The sequence below is a fragment of the Rissa tridactyla genome, chromosome 6 (assembly GCF_028500815.1).
Source record: "Rissa tridactyla isolate bRisTri1 chromosome 6, bRisTri1.patW.cur.20221130, whole genome shotgun sequence".
NCBI classification, from domain to species: Eukaryota; Metazoa; Chordata; class Aves; order Charadriiformes; family Laridae; genus Rissa; species Rissa tridactyla.
Window position 1 is genome coordinate 16,946,899 of NC_071471.1, and position 16,223 is coordinate 16,963,121.

The 16,223-nt window shown below is 41.8% G+C and overlaps 1 protein-coding gene across 1 annotated transcript in view; it reads right to left on the reverse strand.

Annotated features, from left to right (window-relative positions):
- Positions 1–16,223, reverse strand: part of ARHGEF4 (Rho guanine nucleotide exchange factor 4) — a 217,691-nt gene that overhangs the window by 135,733 nt on the left and 65,735 nt on the right. The window lies entirely within an intron of this gene.

Sequence of the window (16,223 nt, forward strand, 5' to 3'; positions counted from 1 at the left end):
GGTGGAATGCTAAATTACTCAACAGCTTTTGCATTTTTCAGACTTGAATTTTAAGAAGTTTACAAAGTATTGTCACAACCATTTAATAACGGAGCATTTAGGTTAAAATTAATCCGGAGAGTCTCAGCCCCATTTATAGCAATCAGATTTACTGTATAGAGATTAAGGACACAGCTTTTTGTTATTTTTATAAGAGAACCCTAAACTCTACCCCATGCGCATAATTTTTCCGCTGCTTAAAATTCTTAGTGTCCACTGTTTTTCCAAGATTACCAATTTATTTACGGGGTCTGAAAAACTATGCAAAGTTTAAAATAGCAGAGTGCCTTGAACTGCTTTGCTCAGAACACTCCAGTTCACAGTTAGGTTGTAGCCACCAGACATAAAGCACAGAAAATGGCTGGAGAAGGGCAGGAGAATTCTGCCCCGTGGAGGTAAAACATGCATCTCAAGTGTTGTACCTGCCTTTGTCTTGCAGGGGTGCTGCCACAGAAGACATTGAGGAAAGATGCAGGGGGCTACTCTTCTGCAGCACAAGAGTTTAGGAAGGCCACTGAGGCTAGTACTAACCTGGCAGGAAGTGAGTCTAACTCATTTGAACATGGGTTTAAATTATTCATCGGTAGTCTGTGTGCTGGTTTACTTCCTTACTTCTGTTTAATTAATGGAGCTCTAATTAAAAAGTGAATGTTGTCAAAAGCTAGCAAACAAAAAAGACAGGGGAAGAGTTGGTCTGTAGTTAACGTACACAAAACCAATGACAATCACTTCATTCAGTTCATGGATGGGCAAAAAAAGAACAAATACAATCGCAAAGCTTTTTGCCTGAATTCCTGTGAAGTAAAACTCTTAATAGCTCTTTATTAGAGCTGCTCAAAACTATCAGTGAAATACACTGGTAATATCAGATAATGTTAATAGATTGTGAAGATTCAGCAGAATAACTAATTTTTAAAGTATTTTCCTTAAGTGGAAACTGCTAGTCATGCACATTGGAGGAACATGAAGAAATGTTTCCTCTCCTAAAAGATGAGATGACCTAGAAGAATAATCACGCAGACAGGAGGCAGAGCGAATGGACTCTGAATCCTACTGTTACAAATCTATTTTTGGACCAAATAAGACATCCTTTAACCTACTGCACATCTTCACATCATGCTTCATGTCATCCCCAGGTGATGTACTCCCCTTATCACATAGAGAAAGGCACCTCAGAGACATTGTGATTTGCTCTTGACAATAAATGAGACAACGCCAGCATAAGGAGTTAGGGCTTCAGTATCCCATGCCCCTTTCTTCAGCAGCTTATTAATGCTATCACCCCACCACAGCTCTACTTCTGTAAACAAACATACTAGTCAAAAGATATTGCCACGCCAGCTTTTGATAACCAGCCCTATATTTAACAACAACCCTATTTAAAAATCTTCTCCGACTGAAGAAGAGCCTGAGCTACAAATTGCTGGCAGCTGACAAACTGTTCAGGAGAATCTCACTGTATGTTTGCTAGATTTTTATATTTTTTCCCGGGTATCTTATTTTGATCACTTACAGAGACAGGATATTGAGCTAAACAGAACAGACTACAGATCCATCTGGCCACTGCGGCCATTCTTACCTTCTCACTTTGCAAAGAAGGAAACAAGTTCAAATGGGATGATGACAAAAAGGTACCTCCTTCATGAAATTTCAAGATCAATTTTTAAACATAGAGACCTGAATCTCGATGCCTCCTTTGGAAAATTTGCCTATATAAATCAGTATTCAAAGCCTTTTGCTGTGAACTATGGCAAGTCAAATAAAGTAATCAGGTTGGGTTAAGAGCCAATGCACTGCAGAGTGACCTCATGTATTTAAATCAGAACTGCACCAGCTCTTCAAAACAATAGCTCTTACCCTCTACAATGTAGTGGGTGAAACTCATGCCATCTGACCTGGGTCTAATATGACTACAAATAACTGGACATACTGGGGTTGTCCAGAAAGGCTGTCCTGCACACACAGAGTGTGTTGCGTTCCTTAACCATGTCTAAGTGACCCTTCAAGATATTATGCCAGGAATGAGTCATTTGACTCGTTAATTTGGCCACCTCCATCCACTCTCTTTCCTCAGTGCTGGACAAGCTGCTGTTGCAGTAGTTTTGCTCCCAGTCACCCACTTTCCCAGGAGCCATCATCTCATCACCTGACAGAGGAGTACCAGAAAACCTGCCCAGAAACAGAATGGTCATAGCAGGCAGCTGTTGGGACAACTGGGAGTGGACAGATTAACTGACCCGTCACGCCAGACACACCCTCCAACTGTACTCAGACACCCCTCATTTAAACAGCCAATGCTTCTGTTTGTTTTTTGGCTTTAACTATGACACATTTCCAAGTTAGAGCATTTATGTGGATTAGCTATAAGGGGCTCATATTTTCTCAGGAAGCCACCCAAACTGCCTAGTAGAACATTTCATTACTACTTAGCTGTTAGGAAGTTTGCTCCTTTTCAGGGTGTTAATTATTTTCCTGAGAGTTCTGCATTCAAAGTCTGCAGGAATGTCAGGATATTTGCCAAGAAAAAGCAAAGCACACCACCTGATATCTAACTTAGGAGAAATAAATGTGCACATGTGCCCATGGCTTGTTTAGAGACAGAAATTCAGTGAAGGAGACACTTCTATGAGCCCCAAAACAGCAACTGCCCTGGTGATTTACAGGGGGAGAAAGAGAAAGAAGATACATTCGGCCAAACTACAGAGAGCTCCTTCAGAAAACCATCCTTCTAAGAGTTATGCCTATGAGGCAGGCAAGGTACGTCAATAAGGCATAGTCACTGACTGTGCAGGTTCTGCTCCATGCCATCCAGTGTCGACAGAAAGCCCTGGGTGTGCTCGGTGTTCACTTGTGTGGGCAGGATGGCACTTACACAGGAAACTGTTAATCTTATTGATTCAAGTGATAATACTCCCCACAATTCACACAGGCATACCATTGCCAACAACTCTTCAGTGTTAGGAGCAACACTGTGAGTCAAGAGAAATGGCGTTAGCATTCAAGACACTTATCCAGGCTCTACTCATTAAGAGTACAACACAGACAAAGTACCAAGAGCTGGCTACACCCTAAACTTCCATTTACTCTGGCTTCACTGTTAAGACATGACTAAACCACATCATGCCCCATCATGATAAGAACCCCGGTGGGACAGAAATATTCAAAAAAACTTTGGGTAAGATTAAAAACGATGCACAAATACCATTCTGAAACTTCTCGTCTACAAACCATGATACCACAAGACAAACCCGATTAGGCAGATCAGATGTTCCTGCTTTCCATCACACTCCCAAACTCTGCTGACTTGGGAAAACAACCAACCCTATTATATTGCAAAAAAGACAAAAAAACCAGCTTGAATGGCAAACACGATGTTTTAATCCAGTCCTCTATTTCTGTAACTATTACTTTGCTATGCATTGGTCTGACTGAACATGAGTTTTCAACACTAATTACAGCTGCCTTGCATAAGAGACATTTTCTCTGTCATTGCCCACCTGCTTCTCAGAGGCTGCCTGTGTTACTGTTCAGAGGAGTGACTGCACACTTGCTCACGTACCAGGAAACATCACACGTGAACTAGAAATACCAGAAACACACAAAAGTGCCTTATTTCTAATGTTTGCTGTCACTGATTAAAACCAAGAACACTGCTGTTTCTTTGCCCTCCCTGTAAATAAAGCACTAGGATTTTATAAGTTTGTGATAGAATATTGAAGAACAAAACCTCTTCTTCTTTTCTTCTATTTCTGTGGTGTCTGACCATATTAAACAAGGCTCATGAGTATAATACGATCAGGAAAGGGCAAGTTTTTATAGATCGTCTCTGGATGTCCTATTGGCTGCAAACCACATACTATCCGGTACATCTACAGGACTTAATGGACACAGAAATTTCCACATGGATAAGTTTATCACTACACGTTTCACTAATAAATCTGCACTTCTTTTTAAATTCATATCATCTCTCCTCTTTCATCATCCTCTTTATTTCACCTGCCTTCCCCATTTCAGCAAATTCATTTTAGGCAGTGGATTTAAATGCCATTTGGAGTTTGTCACAGATTGTATCCGCTGTCCCTGTAGTTGTAAACTGCACATTTCCACAGGCTGGCCTAAGTGTGAGCAGCATTTCTCCAGTTCTGCCCCAGTGCTCACAGGGATATTACGCAGCCTTACCGCTACAGAAGTCTTTCCTTCAAGCAGGCTGGTTGTGGAGCATGCCCTTCACTTTGACAACTATTGAAGGACATTTGGATCACAATGGCTTAGCAATACACTGCTGAAATAATCCTGACCACATCTCCTGGCCTTTTGTTTTCTGCAGGACAGCACCGAGGCACCAAAGTTGCTGAGACACTGCCCATCTTAGCTTGCTGCATTAACTACTCAATAATTACAGAAGCCAGTGTATGGGTTTTGCATCAACTAAGCCTGTTATTTTAAAAGAAATGTCTCTGCACCTCAGCACTCAGTGTTTGGTAGCCTCAGAGAAGATGGATTCAGTGCTAAATGCCATCACATCTAGCAAGTACTCATGTGCGTTTCAGAGCACTGGAGAACAAGATCATGTTCTCCTGACAGTTTCTGTTCCAGGGCACAGTGCATGAGGAGTATTTGCAAGATCATTGCCTTTACGATCCATTCCCAACCAACACTGTTAATGTTATGTATCCTTGCTCAGGCATTAAAAGATCATCACTGTAACTAGTGTCAGGATTTCATGTGACTTGTAATAGCAACAGAGAAGCCTCAGACAGTAATAATTAAGCGTCTGATTTGCCGTGAGGCCAAATTCTCCCTCTATTGGACATTAGCTGAAAGAATTACCACCCTGCAGTTTATTGTGGCTTCCAGTAATGTTCCAGATGGCAGAGAGCTGGGCAGCCTGTTGTATCAGTTTATACCAGGATCTACAATTAGACGAACTTTTTCTGTCAGTGCAACTTTGAGGTCAGTTATACTTTGTGAGTACCAAACAACAAGTTCCGTACAGCCAGCAGTTTGTTTCTGTACTGATTACTTTCAAAGCCTGACAAACATCTCCCTTCTACTTGTGGAATGCAGAAAAATGCATGAGGCTTCTCTTGGATGCCATACCAAAGTTATTACAAATATTCCCCTGCTCCAGATTTAAGCCTTCAGAAACAGAGATGTGGGTTTTCAGAGATGCTCATTTCAAGGTTTTCAGCAAGCAGATCTGACCTTCCAAAGTAAATTCTCTCAGAAGCACTGCAATCTCTATGGTGAAAGAATTATACATAATCTACAGACTAATATAAAGGCTTTCCTCATTTTAAGTAGTAAATTGACCCAAAAAAGATCTCTGAGGTATGTAATTCCTCTGCTCGTGGCATAGACTAAGTTTATGACTGCTGAGCTCAGCAATGTACTTCTTAATCCAGAGCAGAATTTAAAGACATTATGAAACAAAAAACTGCTCCCTTTTCCCAGATTTGCTGTTTAGCATGGAATATCTGCAAAATTAGGAGTACTTACATGAAAGGTTTCCAAAACAGGACCTCAATTTCACATAGCAAAAATGTGTCCAGGCATAGAAAGAACACACTGGAGCAGGGAGGCTACTACAGCACTGCAGCACTGTCTCTGCTGGAGCTGAGATGCCTGTCTCCCTGAAAAACAACACTGAAACTTTGAAGAAAGGAGGGGATATCTGGATTAAACAGAAAAGGAAGACATCTGGAAGCCTACAGAGCAGGAAATGAGTATCTGCAAGTATTCAGTAAATAAAAGGAACCAGGTGCTTCAAGAATTTCTTCACAGGTTTCCCCCAATGAGAATGGTCTTGGTCTAGCTTGGCCAGAAAGCCTAAACTTTGCCTTTCAGAATGGTGTATGGGAAGCAAGATATCACACAGCATGTTGATTTGCCCTTTTAGCCCATACACCGTGCATTCTAGTGAAGAAAGATGATGTTGCTAACACCCTACAGCATTGAAACAGGTCCTGTAGGATCAACTGAAAAAGACCTTTTCTAATTACATACCTCACTGAGCATCAGCATCAGGAAAGGGAGGAAAATTGCACATGGCATTTTCTACAGCACAGGGAAACATACTATTAAAGCTTCCACTGCAGAATCACGTCAATATCGGTGTATAAAAGAAATATAATGAGATTAAAAATAAATTTAGGTTTGTATAAAATTAACAAGAGCAGATGTGAAGAAGGCTGGCATTGTACCTGGATCTCAGTAAACGCTGGGAGCTGCAATAGGACCTCTCAAGCTCACAGAGACTGACTCCAGTTTGCATTTCACAAATCCCTTGTACTGGTGACTACAGCTCACCAGGGGCAATGTTCAGCTCCTACTGAAAGCAGTGGTATTTAAAGAAGGAGGTACTGACAGGTACATATAGAGAGTTATATGTATATCTATTTCTTCTTTAAAAACATAAATTGTACATCTTAGCAAAGCTATGAACTCTAGGGCTACAGGGCAGACAGGACGATTGTGATACACACTAGAGAAGCAGTAACACTAAGAACATGACACCACAGCATGATGCATTTTGGCAGTCCCACAAAGCTTTTCACATAAGATGTCAAAGCATTTAGTATGAATGACCTAAACCTCCTGGAAAGAACGATTCCCACATTGACAGCATAAGAGGAGGTCAGTTCTGTTGGTTATAGTCCAGAAACTCCTGCATTACTACAAATCCAGGAACTGCTACACGATCGTATCAGTTCAACAGTCTAAACAGAAAACCTGTATCAACTATTTAACAGTGCATGGATTCCATGGATCCATCTTCATGGATGCCATGAAGACCTGCATCTGTAATATGGCTTATCTATTTAATGAAGTTACTCAGTATGGTATCACTGCATCAAACAAAGGTGGCAGGAACAACCCTTCACACGGAATCTGCCTTTCTCTTGTCCCTCAATAAAAGTAAGCAAGTAATGGATCAGGCCCAGGGAGTGTAAGAGCTCATGCCTGTAACTGCTGCTGAGGAGGAGTTATATTAATCCAATTCCTACCTACCTCTAGATAACGAAGATTATTGTTCCAGTTCTTCTTCAGTGGCTGCTGGACCCAGTGTGCCAAGTGATCCTTATCCACCTCAGAGAGATACACTATGGCAAACTTGATGCAAATGACTGCCCTAGCAAAACAGTACTCATTTCACCAGCTGTGTTTCATTGACATGCTGCTCGCTAGAAAGGCTCTCTGACGAGGCAGGCAGACTGTGGTTCCAACAGTCTTACCTAGAAGCTTTTAGAAAATCCTGTTCATTACTCACCAGGCGTATCACAGTTTCTGAAATGAGTACTTCTTACAAAAAGTCTGATTCAGCAGTACCAGGGGTAGCTGAAAGACCTCCTGGGTTAGGAGAAGCCCCTTCTTTTACTTCTTTAAAATGAAAAAAGAATCATGAGGTAATTGCTTGAGGCCTCTTTTTACCAGTGAACCCCGCACAATTTTATGGAGATGTCCAATTGAAATATATGTGGTGTTAGGATCACTTAACTTCAGGTGAGGCAAATGTTCAGATTTGTTACCATACAGTGGAATTTGCACCAAGTTTGCAGCACTGAACTAGGTACAAGTGAAGCTTTGCACTCTGAAATGAGATGCGCATTTTCCCATGTCCTAATTGCCACTTTTACCCCTGCCCTCTTTTGTTTTCATTAGTCACTGGAATATGTGGCTTCTTTCCGAAGCAGAATGCTCTGTCTGCTTCACTCAACTCTGTGTACCAAGTTGAGATAAACAATGTTCTGATTTAACTTCTCCTCTGGGACCCAAGACAATTTAAAGAACGTGAATTCAGTTGGACTTGGCTAGATTTCCAGCATTACCTTGGCTTGCTACATGTTATGCCACAACGCTTCTATCTGTAACACAGGGTGAGTGTCTATCCACTGGTATTTACTGTCATTTGACATGACAGGATAAAAGAGATAGAATTTTTTTTTTTTAAAGACCTAACCACTGCTGGATGTGCTCCCAGGACTTCCTAGGTATCTTTGCCTCTTTTTTTCATTGTCTGTGTACTTGGTTCTCCCCTATCAATTTAACTGTTGAAAAGCCGAGAAAAAATCTGACCATGAAGCAATGGTAGTGTCAGCCTCGTAGCAGCTGTAATATTGAAATATTAAGGGAAAACGTTTTAACATTCAAGTGCCAAAAGCTGCTTATAGAGGGAAACATGTAAGATGTGCTTGTGCTGGTATTTTGATGAATGACTTGAACATGAACTTGAAGTTCCCATTATTTTTTTCATGAGGTAAAATAAAGACAGAAGAGCTTCATTTTTCAGCCTTAATGGGTATCCCATTATAGAAAAGTAGAGACAGAGAAGCCAATATTGCTTTCACACTCTACAGTCTAACAATTTGTTTCATGTTTTCCCAGGAAAAAAACCTGTAATGTGAAAAGAGAAAGAGAAAGAAAGAGGAAAAAAGAGAAAAAGAGAAAAGTGAGAGGGGACGTACATAGCTATGTGATTTTCTCCAGGTTACAGTGTGAGAGATGGCAGTTAAACTCAAAAATAATATGATATTCATATCAAGATTACTATCAACATTCTAAAGATCAATACCAAGAGTAGTGCACCTGACCACAGTTGGCCACTACTGCAGGACCGGTTCTGGTATCTGTGTGATCAAGTGGACATTTAGCTCCCACATGAAGGCTAAGCTACAGGTGCAGAACTTGTGCTGTAAACTTTATCTGCTGTGGTGTAAAACTAGTATGGGGAATTAAAAAAAAACAGAAAGCTTGGAAGTGTTAATTTCCACAGATGTTGGATTTTTGAACAAGGCCTTGGCTATAATGTTCTTTGCTAGATCTCCCAGAAAATGACAAGACATGTGGAATGTATCCTGCAACATTTCACTTCTAAGCTCTGGTATCAGAAGTTTCACATAACTGAAATGTACGGGTTTATTCTTTTCATTTGAGAAAAAAATCTTAACTGTTCAACAAGCCAACAGTTGGAGAGATGAAACGTATTTCCTGTAGTGTACCAAATCCAAGTACATTCCTTTTATTCCCAACACAGCCAAAGTCGGAGGCCAAAGGCAATCATCAGGCTTGGGAAAAGCTGATGACTGATGTGTACAAGGGGATTTGTGTCTCTGAAGTGATCAGAGACCAATACCTTTCCTTTCCATCTTCATGACAAACAATACCATTGTGCAATACTGATGAGCCCATGGAGCAAGGCTCACTCTTTCAAAAACCACACATGAGGAGCTGGTTAACTTCTTTGGCTGGGGCAAGACTAGAAAGGCTTCAAGACCATTTCTATTTCCAGAGTATTGAGAAGCCTGAAGTCAAGATTGTGCTTTGTAGGAAACTTTAATGGATCCACCAGTAAGCACCTGGATGCTTACTGGTGCTGGGGAGGGCATGGTTCACTGGACCCTCACACTATGTGAGCTGAAGGAAGTTACCTTTCTCAAGCAGTCTTGCAAGCTCCACCAAATGAAGTATTGCAGACAGCACTGAGCTTTAAGCTGTGACCGCTTGGGAAAAAGCCCTTGAGAACCAAGAGTGTGAAAGACTTCCCACCCCTATGAGTAACTGTGTAACTATTATTTCTTTTGTCTCCTATAAAAGGAAAAAAAAGCCTGGCACCACATTATAAAGATAGACTGAAAACATGTGCTGACTTGGCATCTTCTTGTGTCAGACAAATTTTAAGCCACAACAATGCAAACACAGGAAAAATTTGGATACTACTCAGCAATTACAGGGAACATTGCCAAATCAATTAGTGCCCTCATAATAATTATTCAGGATAGCTCACTGAGGGAAGCACATCTAATTTAGGGTACCCTAGTATAATAATCCAACGTGTTACCATACTGAATCCACAACACTAACCAAATACAACACAAACTTTATAAATCATGCCACACCATACATTTAGACATATACACTTGTATAAATTCACTTAAATCAATGTGCATATTTACTTAAGAATTAGTTTACAGAAATACTAATTTTTTGGCACTCCACTCTTCAATCTCTCTCAAAAGCTAACATTTAAATCCCTGTCCAAAAAAAAAAAAAAAGGAAACAAATATTCTTTCATTTTCAAAGGACATTTGATAAGATTCTGTTAGCTCTCCTTGGATTTTTCGTGTAAAGTCCTTATATTTCAGCCTTTTCAGGATGAAGACTGTGATGCAGAATGCAGCTTCCTATTTTGATAGCATCACCAAACAATGAGCATTGAGTGCATTTATTAAATCTTTGTTTGTCTTCTACTAGAATAGTGACTTACCATTACCATTCAGACAAAATATCAAGTTGTCAGACAGAAATACTTTTCAAGAAATGACAGAAGAAATCTGATCCGTAGCACAAATGTGGAAGAATTGCAGTACATCTGTCTGGCAAATATTACTCTTAAAAGCGCCTCTACATTCTTGCTGCCACTGCTTCAAATAAAGGCACACTAGGCCACATTTTTTACTGCTACAAATTACAACAGCTTCTCTGAAACTCTGAAGCTGGAGTGTGCCCTGCTCGTTGCCTTCAAGCAATTTTATCCACATTGCGTATGCAAACCCACCCATTTTTTACAAACAACACACAAATGCATGGCGCCCACAAACTCTTTCCCCGAAGTCTCTGCCTCTAAAACACTCATGCAAGGAGCCCTGAATCACAGGAAGTGCCCTCCAGGAGTTTCAGCATGCAATTTTCAGTCAAAAACTACACAGCCTCTGAACCAGGGATTCATCATAGGAGGACCCGATTCATGGATGATTTTATGCTAAAAGAGAAAATCCTCCATACATCCCTCATGTTTACATGCAGGAGGGTTGCCCCATAGTAATCTTAAACCTCATGCAAGATTCACTGGGCGCGGTTTTTCAGTGAGCAGCACTATGTAATCAGCATGAGGAAATTAAGGGAATCCCTCATAAGTGACCCCTTCAGAGAAGGCAAGGAGGAAAGTGATAAGGGTGGGTAAAGGAGAGAAACCGCCAGCTAGTGAAGATTGCTAGAAGGTGAATGGCAGCAGCTCTAAAGCAACCAAAGAGAAGGGAAAACAACATTTTACACTTCAAATTGAGCTTTCTATATGAAGGACTATCTTTAGCCTATAACAAAAAGCAGTGATGAATCAGAGGAAACTGCTTAGACACAGACTCATCGCTTGGCACCGCGAGGGAGGTGACATGCTCTAAGCTCACCCCTGGTTTGCACCGCAGGGCCTGTCAGTGTGCTGACATCCTTCACGACTGCACGTGGGCTCTTCCTATTCCCCATCACTACAGAATGAGGCCAGCCAGGAACCATTCACTGCCCTGAAGAACTGTACCCACAGACCAGATCTGCATTAATCCAACTCAACGAGTAAGACTAATATTCAGGCATGGTTTGATTTACCCACACTTAATACAAATACACATCCTCAAGAAACAGAAGAGTAACCTGCTTTATTTAAAATAGCAGTTTCCATGGAAAGCTTCTCTCCAAATGGGGCTTTTACAAGTTCCCAAGGCTAGTGAAAAGAAGGGCACCATCCTCTCCACATTTACGAGGACTACTCCCCGTTTGTTACTCTTTTCTCTTGGACACCTTTGTGTCCACAACCAGAAACTGAACAAAAGCAAAGCGCAGCTGCCTGGTATCTGGAAGCCATCCTTCAGCTCTCATCCTCCAGCCCCTGTGGGATGTTCAACTCCCTCTGAGGCACTGCAACTGGGGTTTTACTTTTGAGCTGAGGTGAAGGTATATACCCAAAGACATTTGTCTAATTCTTTGGAAACCTCAACAATTTGAGATTATATGCCAGTACAATAGCTCATCATTTCTGCAGTTAATAAACTCCCAAGATGTTTTTTTGCAAAGGTGCGAAGTTTGCATAACTTCTTTGTGCAAATCCAGACTTTGAAAAGTTAGGTTTACTTATGTGACAGAATTACACTGGCAAGAGTTCAAAATTAATAGAAATATAGCTTTGCTGGTCTAAAGGACAAAAAGCAAGCCCAGCCCCAACTATGTTTTGTTCAAAAATAATAATAATGAATTACCCATAGCGATATGTTCAGGGAACAAAAACAAATTGTCCAGCCGCTTGAATTTGAAAAATTTGATCAGTCTGGAGAGTACAAAATGGTACTGGTCAAAGTTGAGAAATGGAAATGCAAGATGAGTGCAGCAAGAAAGAAAACTGAATTCCTTTTGTTGTGCAATTGTTCGATCAGCTGCACCACCACTCCCAGCACCATGGTGTTCAGGCTGGGCCAGAGTCCCCTTTGCACTTGGGAAGGGGGACAAAGGATATTATCTGCCTCAGTACAGAAAGACTTATGAAGATAATGAGAAGGTCTGAAAAGGATATGCTGAGCCATCAGAAGAGAAAAAAGGAAAATTCTCAACACAGAACAAAGACTAAAGTTTAGGGGTGGGAATGATTAGCTTCACACCGAGAACCACTCACTCATCGCAAGACCTGGCCACTGCAGAGACAGGCTCTGGAAAGCACTGTGACAGCACAGGTGACAGAAAAAGTCCTTTAATGAGGAACAAGCCACTCATACTTTAGAAAGCAGAAAACAGAAAAAGGGACTGGAAGAAGACAGTAGTAAGAGAACACGAACATTTACGGTTCCCCATTATATCCCTCAAATCCTAATTCTCAACACTGGAAGGTGCATTGGAATGTGTTACTTGACTGGTAGAAAAGACCAGGGAAAAAGGTCACTCACTCTTCTTAATGATAGACATTGATAGACATGTCCGGCCTTTCCCTGTTTAGATTTCTTACATTTACTCAGTTTTGTGGGGAACGGGGGTACCTCTTCAAAAACAGTATTCAAGGATGTTGTGTATTTCAGAGTTTAATGTGTTAGGATTCAAAGCCCAAGGCCATCTCAAAAAAAAAGTTAAGTGTGGACATTTCATCCTGTTCACTAGTAGCCATCAAAAAAGCAACCCAGAACTGCACTGAAGCAGAAATTTCTGCCCAAACGAGTCCTAGAACTGGAAAAACAAGTGTGAGTGCTTTAAAAATACTTCAGTCCTGAGCTGTATGTGGGCAGTCCAGCCAGCACCTGACTGTGATATATACAGCACAGTCTGCTGCCATTAAGTGCTCTGCTTATGATTAAAAGTAAAATGTAGCTTAATAAAGAAAACCGAATGAGGGAGAGAACTAATCTGCTTATGCTGCCACTTTGTGGTTTGAAACAGCATTTACTGCACAATGCATCAATCTACACAGCCTCCAGACTCTCACTATCCAGCCTGAGTCCTGACACCCTACTCTGAGACAGCACAAAAAGAAAGAATTGATATGAAAACAAAATGGAAACTCTGTCACATGTGGAGAGGCACAAAGCCTGAACTGTAATGCAAGCAGCAAATGCCAGCTCATCAAGTTCCCTAAGAATGTATTCAACGTGGTAGTACTAATGAACATTTAAGGACAGTTTTCCTTTTTGTCAAAATCACACTAGCACAAGAATTATGAATTTTTCCTTGTTTTCCTCCTTTGCTGCATTTCTTACACAGAAGCAAGTATACTATGAGCACTTCTGAAGAAAACATGTATTTAATTCCAGCAGTATTATGACCAAAGTTATTTAACAGCACTAATGAAAGGCACTGACTGATGCGGAAAACATACAGAACTCAGCTTTGTTAATCTTTCCATTCTCCGTGGGAGAAAGCCCAAAGATTTAATTCAGATGACTGACTCTTAACAACCAAGGCAGCTTCCAGGAGCAGATACTGTACTACATACAAATCTTACTAATACATACAGGTCACAACAGATCTGTGGAAACTGCTGCACGTTTACATCAACTACAGAAGAGAGAACCCTAAAACAAATTAAATTGAAGCTTGTGGACAGGAAGGACACAATTTTCCTTTCTGCCGTTATTTTTAATTTTTGCACAAGAGAGCATACAGATGCAAACAAGGGTGTGATCACGGGCCGCTGGCGGCTCCGCCCAGGCTCTACCAGCGGCTGTGGCTGGCGGCCCAGCGCAGAGCGCCCCAGTCAGCAGCAGGTGGAGCCCGGCCATAACGCTCTCCCGTTCAGGAAATCACTCTTTCCTCTGCACCCCGTCACAGTTCTTGTAGCCGATTTTGACAAGCAGAGTTGAGAATTGTATTATTCTGGCACGGTAACATTATACTTACTTGTCCTAGAACCGCGTAGTACAGAGAAAAAAAAATCCCTCTCTCCGCCCAGTTTTGAAGCATCTACATTCATAACCTTTTCAAAACTCCTTAACTCCATTCCCAGATGATCTGAAGGAAACCAGAGAAGTATGCACTGAGCACAGTTTCCAGAGATACACGGCTCCCCACTTTAGTATAGCTGGCCAAAGACATACCAGAAATCTCACTCCTATGTTCAACAACTTTGCAAGGACTCCAGCCCAACAATTTAGACATAAGAGGTTCAGACTGCTTGGATAAGCAATTCCCAGCACCTGGATATACATTTGGAATTTATAGAAGAATCTAAATCTCCGGAGAAACTTTCAGGGCTAACATCATGCACGCTGTGTTTCCCTCCTGAGAGACTTCCTCATCCCTACTTGAGCTCTACAAAAAAAGAGGAAAAGGAAGCCAACATTTAAGATGAAAAGGACTTGTACCTCTCATGCACAGCTCGTCCCAAGCGTGACCTTTACACCTGACAGCCTCCTGCTATTTGAGACTACCTCCAGTGAACCTGACAGTCCTTCCTTTACTAGCACTGTCTGTCCAGAAAGATTGCCAAACTGATGACGGCAGAGTAAGCATTGTCTGGAGCGTGAAGAGCAATACTAAGGAGTCCAATTCTGTTTCTGCTGTTAAATGACTGGGGGTCATCAGGGGTTTGATGTTGCTGGCTCCTTGTTTTCCTCCAACACTGCACAGCTGAGTACACTGACTCTTTGCTTGTCTGTCAGAGAAAAGATGACTCTTGTTCTGGAGCCTCATTCATCATGCTGGAGATTAAAATTGTAATCCAAAGCGCAAAAAAACTGAGCAGCTGAACGAGAGGTCAGACATCTCTTGGGTGTAGCCAGTGAGTGTCCCCATCCACCCAAGAACCAAGATGTGCCCAGATTGGGGCCTCTACAGAAGCTGCAGCACTGGACGGCTCTTCCGCCTGACAAAGCATGGATGCATGGAAAAGCTTAAGAGCCAGCCCTACCTTCGCCTACCCTGACTTGCTCCAGGTGAAGCTCAGCTTCTCCCTACAGAGTGGAAAACCTTCCTTACGCTATTAAGTGTAATTCAACCTTATATCTTCTCCCTTTCCAGGGGAAAGAACAAGCTTTCTAAAGCAAGTCCTCCACCCTCAGAGACAGAGCAGATCTCCAGGGTATGAGAAGATACTCAGAAGGAAAAGGGCATCTTCTGGCACATCAAGCACTCAACCCTTTCTTTCCCCTCCTCTCCCCACAGCTTCCTTTTAGCCTTGCAGCTGCTCTAGGCTCTCTGGACCTAGTCCATCCCCAAGTGCCCCTATTTTCTTTACCCCTGGCCTGTCTCATACTAGGTCATTTCAGGCTGCTTTGCTCCCCTCTGCACAGAAGCAAATTACTTTTCAGTCCATGCTCAGCTGCCTTTCCTAGGAACAAGAGCTTCCTTCCCAGGCTAGTATTCTCCCAGCTTTCTTCACACTGCGGAGGAGTGTCAGCTTTTCATCACACTTGATGCCCTTGAAGGCTTTTATAGAGACATCAGGGCTCCTAGCCTGCAGGGAAGTTAGGTACTTGAATTTACTCTGTTCTACGTTTTGCTTCATCTATTTAGACCCAGGTTTTGCCAGTGTTAGAATAGTACCAATCAGCAGTACAAACATATATCCATACACAGCTACAGAACAAACTAATGCGAAAGTCCTGGCCATAGCAAGTTCTTTTTGAGAAGCCCACACTAGATTCTAGAGGGCAAAGACAGAAGCATAGTTCCTCCACTACCTGGGCAGGCAGGATATTCCCATATACACAGAAAGGCTTACACTGTAAGTGTGGGATGAGATCAGACCAGGGGGGAATGGGAATGATTGTCCCAAATGGCAAAATTCTCTCAGTTAGGGTGGCCAAGGAGACTAGATGGAGGAATCATAGAATGGTTTGGGTTGGAACGGATCTCATCTAGTTCCAACGTCCCTGCCATGGGCAGGGACATCTTCCACTAGATTAGGTTGCTCAAAGCCTCATCCAACCTGACCTTGA